The 12,596-nt window shown below is 37.1% G+C and overlaps 2 non-coding genes across 2 annotated transcripts; both read left to right on the top strand.

The window, feature by feature from the left end:
* The first annotated feature begins 371 nt into the window (after window positions 1–371).
* On the top strand, window positions 372–511 carry LOC112128336. Its single transcript, XR_002910951.1, has one exon. It is a non-coding gene; the product is annotated as a U4 spliceosomal RNA (small nuclear RNA).
* Window positions 512–11,418: 10,907 nt separating this feature from the next.
* Trnan-guu lies at window positions 11,419–11,491 on the top strand. The gene has a single exon. It is a non-coding gene; the product is annotated as a tRNA-Asn (tRNA).
* Window positions 11,492–12,596: the final 1,105 nt, after the last annotated feature.

Genomic DNA, 12,596 nt, shown 5'->3' with positions numbered 1-12,596 from the left:
ATCTATATATTTGACATCGACCTTACTTGTAAAGGGACAATTACCGATTATTTTATTAATGAAGGAGATGTAACATAAACTCTTTCAATTCAGAACTAACAATCTGTGACTATTTTCTTTTTATATATTTCAAACTATATACAGAAGAAGAAGAAAAACTAGTTTATTTGACCAAATATTTACATATGTGCAGATTGCAACCTGACTCTTTTTACATTTGCGTTAGAAGTGCGAAAGACACTGGGCTTTATAACCTTCTACAACCTTAATATTGTAATCATTTTGTATTATGTAGCCTGTTTCTGTGTTTAGCGGGGAAAAACTGATTATAAAAAAAACCCGCTGTCACTTTAAACTAACTTTAATGCTTTAACCTTGCGCAGTGGCAATATCTTAATGAAGTTCTACTGAGATGCGATTATTGCTAGTTGAAAACTATAACCAATACTCCGCCAATCTGCTGTGAAACTATATACAGGGTGTCACGGGAACAGACGTCAATACTCCAGTAGCTTACTCTACTTGACAAACGAGACCATAAAATCTCAGGTGAGGTTGAGATGGGAAGTTGGTGTCCGAGCGGAACGAAGTCACGATAGCTCAAGTGGTAGAGCGGCGCCGTATTTAGCCGAAGGTCGTGGGTTCGAATCCTTCTCGTGACACTGACTTCTTCATATTAATAACACCTTTCATAAAGATTAACCTTTGAATAATTTGACTTAATAATCCTTATTTCTCTTCCTTTGCCACTATTCTTCAGAATGTTATTAAAAGTAAATTTTCTTGTATTTTTTTTTTCATGCACGATGTAGTGCTTCATATAGTCAAATCCCAAATATTTTTTTTAAATTCAAACATTGCTATCAAAATTATATTGTATATCACTATTTAATTATTGTCAATATTCAATATTTCAAAGTTTGTCATGTTTTAAATATTCATTGTATTTCATGTACGTATTGTATAATATGGGCTATTGCCCTTTTTTTTTTTTTTCTTTTTTTTTTTTTATTGGCCTTATGATCTTGCATATTAGCCATAGTACGAATTCTTGTGTGTTCAAATTGGGGGTTATCGGGAAAAAAGGGCCAGAGGCGACGGTGGGAATCGAACCCACGACCGCGGCGTGAGAGTCTCTCATGCTAACCACTCGGCTACCGCGGTCCCCAAGGCTATTGCCCTTAAATAAATAAATAATTGATTGAATTCATATCATTTGCTCTTTTGGCGTCATGCTATCACCGTTTTCGTACTTTGGCATATAAACAGAAAATATTTGTCCTTTTATAAATAGTACGTTGTCTAAAAATTTTAGTAAGAAGGAATTACGCTATAAGAAATTTATTTATAACATAATACAAGGCTCCACGGGGTTTAAACCATTCGGCCCATGGCAAATTGGTTCAGGACAAAGTGTCGGGCGGTGGAAGGCTATTGCCAGGGCCTTGATGAACAGGCTAACATCGTTAGTTCTTAGTTAGAGGGTACAAAGACCGCATTTCCAAGGCGATACCGATTTATCTCCGAAGGAAAATTCCCCCGGGTTTAATTTTTCTTAAAATACTTTCCCATCGGAGGAAGGACGAGGGCCTCTTTTGTCTCTGTTAATTTTATGTAATTTTTTCCCTCCGGGGAAGAGTGGCTGTCCTTGTCCGGGGTAGGGTGCCATCTCTTTAACAAGTCAAGAGAGAGGGGACTAATTTTTTTACCCTACGTCATGTTTCTTGATAAAGTGAAGTGCTACGAGTTTTAATGGTTATTATCAACTGAGTAATTTACTTTCATACATACATTACGGGGAAAATGAGCATGTACAACAAAATAACCTTACACATAGTTCAAATACACATGACAAAAAATGCTAACGATCAATTTGGGGTTCGACCCCTCCATTCCACTGTTCAGTAGTGTTTCAGAGTAGACGACACGATATCCTCGGCTCTCGGAAACGAACAATACTGATCAGCCGTATTTCTGGACGTTACGGAAGCATTTGACCGAGTATGGCACCCCGGCCTCCTCTATAAGTTAAAATATATCCTCCCTCAATTCTACTATCTTATCATGAAATCCTTCCTCTCGGATCGATGGCTTAAAGTACGAATCAGCACCGATTCTGGTTGTAATTTTTTCGCTCTAGAGAAGAGTGGCTGACCTTGTCCGAGGTAGGGTGCCATCTCCTTAAAAAGTCAAGAAAGAGGAGACCTATCCCACCAATCAAAACAGGCGTTCCACAGTCGATCGCGAGTGCTTTTTGAGTAGATGTCGAGAAGAAAAAAATTTTTAATAAGTAGGTAGGTAACTAAACTACAAAAATGTATTACGTAATAAAATAATACTGCTTGCGGCAAAAGGTGGCTTTATCAAAGGAACGCGCGGCACTTGTCAAAGAAAAGCCGCGTTGTTTCTAGACTAGTAGACAGTACAGTCTAGTCTAGAAACAACGAGAGACAGTACAGTCTAGTTTCGAGCGGCGCGTTTGACGGGAACATTCGAGACTTTCGTTCACGCCGATATAAATGTTGTGCCTGCAGGAATTGGAGTCATTCTGAATTGTAACTTGATGGCGATACTACGTCGATACAAAGTTTATTATTAAATAGTGGAAAATGAGTGCAGTGAAATCTAAAACGTATCATTTTAATAAGGATTGGGAGGAAGAATTTTTCTTTTGTATGGTGAAGGATAAGTGCATTTGTGTTATTTGTCGTGCGTCAGTTGCAATACCTAAGCGTGGTAACTTAGAGAGGCATCATAAAACGGTTCATAAAAACTATGAAAAGGATTTTCCGCCACAGAGTGAATTAAGAAAACGAAAAGTAAGTGATTTGATATCTTGTTTGAAAAAGAACAATCCATGTTCACAAGACCAGCCAAACAATCAAAAGCTGCTACGATCGCGTCATTTAAAATATCTCATATATTGGCGAAACACAAGAAACCATTCGAAGATGGATCGGTGGTGAAGGAAGCATTTATTGAAGCGGGTGAGACTTTATTTGGAGATTTTAAAAATAAAACAGAAATCATGTCTGCTATTAGAGAATTTGAGTTTTCTCGTCCGACTGTCACAAGGCGTATTGAAGTCATGAGTCAGGACATCGCAGAGTCTACACCATCTACACTGCTGATATACCCACACATCCAAACCCACAACCTACGCAGACGACACCGCAATCTTATCAACACATTCCAATCCTATCCTAGCAACAGAAGCGTCGAACAACACCTAAACTTTATTACCAACTGGTGCAATCTGTGGCGGATCAGGTTAAACGAACAAAAAAAGCCAACAACTTACGTTTAAGCTCAAACGTCAAACCTGTCCACCAGTGCACATTTACAACATACTACCATCGAACCAAGTCCGCTTCCTTGTTTACGTCCTTACTTAGATAGTAGACTTATGTGGAAACCACATACAAAATTAAAACGGCAAGAACTTAACAAAAGATATTGACTACTCAGACACCTACTTGGACCAAAATCAAAACTAAGCATACATAACAAACTAACTGCGTACAAAACACTCATCAGACCTATTTGGACCTACGGAATCGATTTGCGGGGCTCGGCCAAATCATCCAATATCCAACGAATTCAATATTTTCAATCTAAAGTTCTCCGCCGTATCCTCAATACTCCCTTCTATGTCACCAATCAAACGATCCATAAAGATCTTAAAATCCCTTTCGTTTAAGATCATATTCGAACCCGCTTTTTCACTTTCCAGTCTAAACTATCCCTCTACCCTAACACAGTAGCCCTAACTCTTTCCTCAAAATCTCACCCTAAAATCCTCCTCGCCGTTTAAAACGACGATGGTCTCGTGACTATCTAACCCTTCTTCTATCTAACCCACCGAATTAACTTATTAACTCCCCCCCCCAATTAAATAAAAGAGAGTTCCACTGGTTGGTTTCTCTCCCTACTGCCTCCTGGTCTGACAGGTCTGTCAGATTTGTTTATAGCTAAATTATTTGCTCAATGTATATTATGTACAGATAGCGATAAATATACTAAAATAAACAAAAAAAATTTACGATTTCATTTGCAGATTTATCACTAATTTGATGAAAAATAGCAAAAACCAAAATCAGAAAAACTTTAAATATTGCGCTATATCACATGTTGCATCAGATACTTGCCTTTCCCTGCTTATAACCTTGACTAACAGGAAGAAAGAGGACAATAATAGATTTTATTATTTACATCTGCTGTTTCATTCCGAGTCACTATACCCAGGGCTATATCATTGCTTACTCGTGATCCCAAACATACTTTAATGTTGGCATCTGGGTTCCTTTCGAAGTCGAACTTAATGGGCGGGTTCTTTAGAGACGGTTCCTAAGACTTATTGACATAGCACTCTATCAACGTTTTAGTGTAGGACATCTATCTCTATAAGCCTGGTTAACTCCTCAACAAACCCCTAGGTTCTCCCTCAACAACCTGCAACTACGTTCCATGCAACTAACTAGCAACGTATCAGACACAACAGCGTAGCAAGTCTTATCGGCTGGTATGAGTGATCCAACTCCCCTAGCAGAGGCATAACGGCTTGCGATTTCAGTAAAAGGAAGGTTTCTAAATATAAACTTTTAGAATTAAGTGGTGTCACTTCTCCACTAATCAACGGAACCGTTCGGACACCTAGGAATTAAATTTTATCCAACAGCTAGGAGTAGGTAAAACAGCTAATTTTCTTAAATGTTAAAATGTCTCTTGCCAGTGTAGGATATTTGATTACCAACATATAAAGTTATGAAAATATTAACTTAGGCAATTATTTAATAAGCCATAGTGTGCTTTATATTAGGAATATGTTTCTTTTAGGTTTGGTTTCAGGCCTAGGCCATCCAAAATTATACGATTTACACTTCATAATTAAACATAATTATTTAAGTGTGAGTCTTGTGAATATAAAAGAGTTCCTTTGCGGAATAGGAACGGATGCTAATTTCCCAGTCAAAGGAAGCACTCAATTTCACTAATTCTTAGCACTCAATTTTCCAAAGGAATTTCCAATTGTCGGGTGCCATGTCGTCCCATTAGAATGCGAAGGTCGGACCCAGGAATAAAACTCAAGGGCCGATTTTCCCAATAACAAACGGTTTAATATTCATATCATAATTCGTGAAAAGCCCCCGGGTTTAATTGGGAGAGGAGGTATTTCCTAATTTTTCCCTTTTCGATTGGAATATAAAACGATAAGTTTTCAAGAATTCGAACAAAAGCCTGTTAATTCTTCCAATTGTTGAAGGCAAAAGTTCATCAATGAGTTTTAATAAAGAATTTAAAAAAAAATAATTGGATACAAAGCACTGCGAAATATTTACCAGATTACGACATAAGGATTCTCCAGCTTGAAGCTGATTGTGCCATCAAGGGAAAGACTGTTCTACTCCCGCTGACATTAAGATTGTCCTCTTCCCCCAAAGTCGGTTATTTTTCATTAAAAAACTTCAAGATTCTCTTGGAAACTCGTTGGGAGGAGATAAGTACAATGTCGTTTATTGAGTTTTAACAACGGGCAAGGCCAATTATATCAAACCAACGTCTCCTCGAAGAAACGGAGAGGTCTGGGCGTAATGAACATGCCTTTCGAACTTTTGCATTAATGTGTTAAAAACTACATAGAATTTATTATTCAAAATTTCGAAATTTATTCAATTTCTAAATCTAAAAGTATAAATCGTAATAACCGTAACATTAGTAGTAATGTTTAGTGGGTAAAGTTACAAAGTGGTAACTACATGTATATCCATATGCTTTGATATGCGAAAACAGCTTTAGATAAATTTTCAATATCTAGCCCACAAACGTGCCAAATAGTGACAATATATATGTATATATCCGCATGTGCAATTCAGAAAGCCCGAGAATGGTAATAAATTCTTCGAAGCTATTAAGCTTCTATCTTCATGCGATGAGTTGCTTTGCTGATGGCTGTACCTCGTTTTGGGTGTCCTGTCTACGGGTGCTTTAAGCTGGCCATATTGATTTGCTTGCTTGTGAAACAGCTAAACGAAGAAAAATATTGTTTTTACTTTCAGACGGTTGTCAGTTCCTCCTTACGGTGTTTACGCGTGTTGGACCTGCAGTTTGGTATGACCTGCCTTGCTTATAACCCAAATGTCAGGTGGTACTTTCATCGAAGCGGGATACACCTGCTCCCTATAAATTCCTTCGCAGGCAAAGGAGGTTCGAAAATGTAGTAAATATACTAGAACGCGAGAAATGTTTTCATAAGACCACAGTACGTCCCACTACGACCAGCGAGCACGGAACTGGGATGCATGAACCGCTTACACAACCTCTCCTCTCTTCCTCTCTTCCCTAGCCGGAGGAAGTTGCCAGACTTCTGGAACCTACCGTCCTAGTGTGTGCCGGGGCGATCGGAAACCTTTGAGTTCGGGTATATTTCGCTGCCCTCAGAAGCCATATTTGTTAAGACGAACCCAATGATTGCGACGTGGGGACTCCTGGAAATTCAAAATCAACACTAACCCGCAGCGCTAGTCAGATGGAGGGAGAAAATTCGACCAACGCGGCCGAGAACAGTTCCTACATAGTGTGCGGACCTTCACAATTCCGCGCCGCGCCGCCACACCGACCTAGTGTGCGCTCAGCTTTAAACGCCCAAGCATTTTTCTAGAGGTGGAACGATTCTTGGAATAGTCAGTCTTGAAAATACTCGGCTGCTCATAATTCCTCTTACATCCACCCAGAAAACTCGTGTCTCATACATGTAGGTGACCACGAGGGCGTTGGGTGGTATATTTCACTTTTCGTACTTTTCGACTGTCGAGATGCTATAACATCAGGCTCGAAAGATGCTTAATTCAAGAGAAGTTCCAGGCATAAGGCTTAATCCTACATTCCCCGCCTTTTCAGGGCCATCTAGGCTTACTGCTTTCCGAATGATGTCTTGTAGAAAGAAGTAGAGAATTGTGACTCAAGCCACAGCTCCTCGAATGTTGAAAGTAGCTAGCAGTACAAACCGGAAGGGTGGAGGCAATCCCTCTTCGATGGCATCTACTCTACAGTGTAAGAAACATAGCGGTCTTTTTTTTCGTTCAAAGTCATTGTTTTCTTGCACAGTGGCGTTGGTGCCCGGTTCCTAGATAGAATCCTCTAAAGCGCAAGATGGAAGTCTCTGTTAGCGAAATACCGTTGCTTATACCAACCAATATTCTAGTGCGTTTGATGCGTCATTTGCTGTAAAAGACGTGTATTAGCGAACGCGACTCTTTGGGAGTTCAGAGTAGCATTCAGACAATCTTAAACAAAGAAAGCCAAATAAAAAAAGAAAAATCCCGTTGTATTCACAATGGACTGACTGCGTTGGTCAGCAGGTTAAGCTCCCTAGCTAGTAGTAGCAGCTCCGGAAGCTTCCGAGGGAGAAATCTATAGTTGCGGTCTTGTTTCGGATGGTGGTAACAGACACATCCTAAGATATGTTACACCACCTACTGAAAGCGACAGACATGCTTCTGTTGCGGAGGTTGTGTCATGACTCATGCAAAGATACGTTCTGGCTGGTGCATCTGACTGCTGGTTGCTATCTCTTAGGGAAGGTTCTGAATCATGAGCAAAGCTAGGACATGTATTTTCCAATACGGCGCATAGCAATGGTGGTAAAAGTTCGTAGGTCTAACCGTTTGCAGAGGTGGACTTCCTGCACTATAAATGTCAATACTGAGCTATGAGTCTTAGCAACGGTTTCAAACCGTGCCGTTGCAAATAATAGATTCATAAACAAAAACTACCTAAAAATCGAAGAATTAAGCATAATATTAACTGAGTTTGGTCTCAATTATTTCTGATAGTAATCTTTTTAGCTCTTTTAGAGCTTAACCTTTTTCAAGGGGTAATTTTTTATATTTTTAAATGGCTACTGACCAAATCTAAAGCAATGCAATTCTGCATGTTATGGCTGTACAAATACATTTTCAAATCCGATCATGTAGCGTTCCAATAATGGAAAGGATTTAAATTCCCAGCCGAAAACTAATTTCCCTCCATCAAAGGGAGTTTTTGTCTAGATTGGCAAAAGGGTTAGGCACTCAGTGGATTGGAAATTGTTTGGTTCCTGGGGTAGGGACTCGCCCCTGGGAGCATATCTCAGCAGGTGATCAACAAGCCAGCTAGTTTTATGACCGCACACTTAATTTCCCACAGGAAAACAGATCCTTTTCAGGGCTACCTTTCTTTTCTAATACCATCACAACAGATACATAAGAGAAGATTAGGGCTCACCCCCTTTCTATGAACTTTCCACTGCCGCCGGGGAATCGGAATGGAAATCGTGGAGGGGAGGAACCTTCAAATATTCCCTCCATTCAAAAAATTGTTCAATTTCTTATATTAAAATATGTTATAGAACACAAAGTATCTTATTTATTTAAAATTTTATTTTTTTACATACTGAAGCGTTTGTTATGTAGGAATAAATTATTTGACAACGATTTTAGGTCGTTTTGATTTGTCTTAACTAATAAAAATAACAATTCTTAACGATTTATTTAGGTCCATTATATTTAGTGGTCTATTGATAAAAATACTTCTTTCAATTAATTAATCTTTTTATATAAGGTTTTGGTTGAAATGAAAAAGTTAGTGCCACGAGCGGGATAGCTCAAGTGGTAGAGCAGCAGCGTATTTAGCCGAAGGTCGTGGGTTCGCATCCCGCTCGTGGCCTAAATTTCTCATTTCAATCAAAACCTTATATAAAAAGATTAATTAATTGAAAGAATTTATTTAAGATTTTTAAAAAATATTACCTTATTGGCCGTTCTCCGTGCCATTAAAGATAATGAATTTCTTCTTATGAAACAAGGTTTTATTTACTGTTAATAAATCTCAAACAGTGTAAAAAACAAACTTTCACATTTATTTTGTAGCCAATCTCAATTTGCATGTTTATCACTCGCAAGACGGGACATTTTGAGAAATCCGTCGGCTTTTCTCGGCAAAGTTCCTCTTGATAATGGCTTTGGAAAATGGAAAAATCTCGGCCTTTTGACGGTGAAGTAATTTCTGATTCATACTCTCAAATTAAAAACATTTTCAGGGAAAAATTGAAATTTCGCGTTTTAATTCAGACTCTTTGTGTTTGAATTAATTTTTTTTTTAAGAGAGAGTAAGTTTAAAAATTATATAAATCATTGATTTATTTATAAATAATGGAATTTTAATACTATATGAATTACGTTTTTTCAATATACAGCGTGTCCCATGAACAGACGTCGATACTTCTTCCTCCGTATCAAATTGGACTAAAACAATTCTATTGTGCTGTAGTCTGATTTTAAATTGTATTCCAGTTATTTCAATTTCCAGGTTTCTTCCATCTTTCAGCAGCTTTCTCAATTTATTCTATAAAGTTCGCCGTATCTAAAAAACATTTCATTCCAACTGTAAATTTGATTACATCAATGGAAAGAGAATTGAACGCCCTAGGAAGTTTATTTTTGTATTGAAGCAATACAAAATCACCTAGAACATAAAATAGCTGTTTCCAAGCTTCTTTTTTAAAGATTAAACCAGAATTTCTTGGTTCTGTAAAATAAATAGTGAAGTTATGTCGCCTAAAAAAAAATTCCTTTTAATTATAAGCTGTAAGCTAGATGTAATTAATTTCTAAATGTCGTAATCACCTAAAACAATATAAAATTTAAATTATTAAACTAATTAAATATTTAGTTTTTCTTAATTAATGTTTTAATTTTTATTTATTAAATAATTAACGAAATTATTAAAGAACAAAAATATAGAAATATATTATGTAAAATAACGTTTAATTGCAAATTTTTATTTTTTGATTGCCATCTGTTTAAAAAAAATAGTCATTAAGTTTTGGAAAATTTTATAAAAAATAATTAAATGCAATACAAATTAAAAAAGACTCTTTGGTTCAAAATTGCACATAAGAAAAAGTAAAAAACTTGCGAGCAGTAAAATCTGTCACAAAGGGATGCCAGGTTTGCATTTTTAACAATTATTTTAATTTTTGAAGAGGTTTGTTTGTTCTTATGTTCAATTTTGTACCAAATACTCTGTTTTGCTTAATTTAATTGGCTCATTAGTTTCTAATAGAAGATTCACAAGTGTATGAATCCCCAATTTTGATCTCCAACATCCAAGAACACCTTAGGTTGAAAATGGCGCCAAGTGGAGGACAAGAGGGAATAAGGAAAAATGTACTGAGTGTAGGTTTACACTGAAACAAGCCAACAAAGCACATCAACACAAAGAGATACCCATTAACATTAAATTCAAATACTTAGGACTGTCTACAAAGCACACAGTGGTGGAACCCTACAAAAGACTTAAGAGACACCAACTTAACAGAAGACTTCGACAGCTAGGAATACTTGTAGACCGAAATTCGACTTGACTGTCAACATTAGATAGCAATTAGATTATATAGACTTTACTCCGACCACTTTGGACAAACTAACAGTGGGGTCTGCCAAGCCCACTAACATCCAGCGCATCCAATCCTTCCGATCAAAAGTCCTCTCATTGTAAAGCTTTTCACTACGTCTCTAACCCCACTATCCCCAATAACCTCAGCATCCATTTGTCAACGAACTTTTGTTCTCCCGATTACGAAAGGTTCGCTCCATCCTCGGTCCATCCTCACTGCCAGTGCCTGAATGCCAGCAATGTCCAGATATAATGGCATGTGTCCTCCGGGTGCTGACCTGACATTCCTGGGTATTGAAAAAACATTTTACAATCACATATGTAATATGTACTAATATCTACAGGGTAGAAATGACATAATTAAAAAAATGAAAAGTTTGTAATCTAAAAAGTAAATTTTTAGCTGATTTTACATTATCTAAGTTGGTGAAAACATACTTTAGTAGAAATTAAGTTCGTATGTTTAAAACAGGTTAGTAGGGGCAATTTTTCTGTAAGCACCATAGCTGTCAGTATTTACACAGCTATGAAAATCTTACTTAAAATTCACTAATTTCGTGGTCCGCTTGACCAATTAATACTTTACAATTAATTAAGGTTTTCATCTCAACTAAAAACCTTACTTAAAATTTAAACAAGAACATTGGAAAGTCGTAAAATTTTATGCTGTAATGATTTTGTACTTTAGTTGCCAAAAGTTAAGATAAAACGTACATAAAATACATATGAATATTAAAGGATTTTTAATTTTAAAAAATTCCATTGATGAAATAAAATTTACATTAGAATTAATATTATATAAGATACGGGGGTTTTGTGTGAAAAAGTTGAATGAAATCCATTTCCGTTTTAGTGATTAATTGACCAAGTTACTTCTTTCAATTAATTATTCTTTCTAAGGTCTTGGTTGAGATAAAAAGTAGTGTCACGAGCGGGATTCGAACTCCAGGTGGAGATGGAGAGTTGGTGTTCGAAAGGATCCACGTCACGATAGCTCAAGTGGTAGAGTAGCGGCGTGTTTAGCCGAAGGTCGTGGGTTCGAATCCCGCTCGTGGCACTGACTTTTTTATCTCAACCAAGACCTTACATATAAAGAATAATTAGTTGAATGAACTGTTGAAGAATGAAATCAAAATGAATCAGTCCATTTACAAGAGACTTTATGTCTCATTTGACAAGTAGAATAAGCTACTGGAGTATTGACCCTGTATATAGTTTGAAATATATAAAAAGAAAATTGTCACAGATTGTTGATTCTGAATTGAAAGAGTTTAGGTTACATGTCCTTCATCCATAAAATAATCAGAAATTGTCCCGGTACAAGTATGGTCGATATCAAATAGATATTTGATAGTTCTTTATTGTTCTGAGTGTATATCTTAAATATGAAGGGTGTCAAATTTTATTACACCTCTTCAGTTGGGAGTAGATCGGTCAATTAGTTTGACACGGCCTTCCATGAACGGTTGCATTTTTTTTCCGAAGTGGGCTGTAAAAGGAGCCGTAACCCGTTCACAGTTAACAACTTTTCTCGTCGTTGTAATCGCGTAAAAGCTCATTTGTGACGAAGTACGGGTGAGAGGATAACGCTAAAATTGCAATATGCCGCATCCTCCTAGAATAATTTACAAGTGGGGATAAATCGGGTTTCCAGTTTAAGTTTACAAGCTTACAAGGGCCGCTCCCGGTCTTAATTTACGGGCCGAGGAATCGTTTTATATCAGGCGCATATTCTTCTTGTTTGATCGCGTGAGCTTGTTCAATAGTCGAGAGTCGAGAAGATTCCTGTTTTCCAACAAGGTCCAAAAAGAAAGAATTACTCCAATTTACAATAAAATACCGTCCGGGCTTTAATATTTTATTGTCTTCGTGTCCCCGGCTGTTACTTTTACCGTAAAAGCCCGGCTTTAGTGTTTGTTCGGCTTACTTTATACAACGTTCTGTAATTGTTTGTCCGGAATTTACAATGCCCGTATTTATTTTATGTTTGTTTTTCTCCTCTCGAATCCTTTGGGGTAATTTGTAATAGGTTTACTTAAAATGAATCATTCCCATTTAACTATTATTTCATAAGCCATGCCTGCTCAGTTGAAATTTGCCTCCAGGTGATAAATTTATGACGCTTTATTGGACTTATTTAAGGAGATTTAGAGCAATTTCTT

This window comes from Cimex lectularius, unplaced genomic scaffold (genome assembly GCF_000648675.2).
Source record: "Cimex lectularius strain Harlan isolate CLEC.00 unplaced genomic scaffold, Clec_2.1 scaffold180, whole genome shotgun sequence".
NCBI classification, from domain to species: Eukaryota; Metazoa; Arthropoda; class Insecta; order Hemiptera; family Cimicidae; genus Cimex; species Cimex lectularius.
Note: the sequence above shows the minus strand (reverse complement) of the source record. Positions and strands in the feature narration are given on the sequence as shown.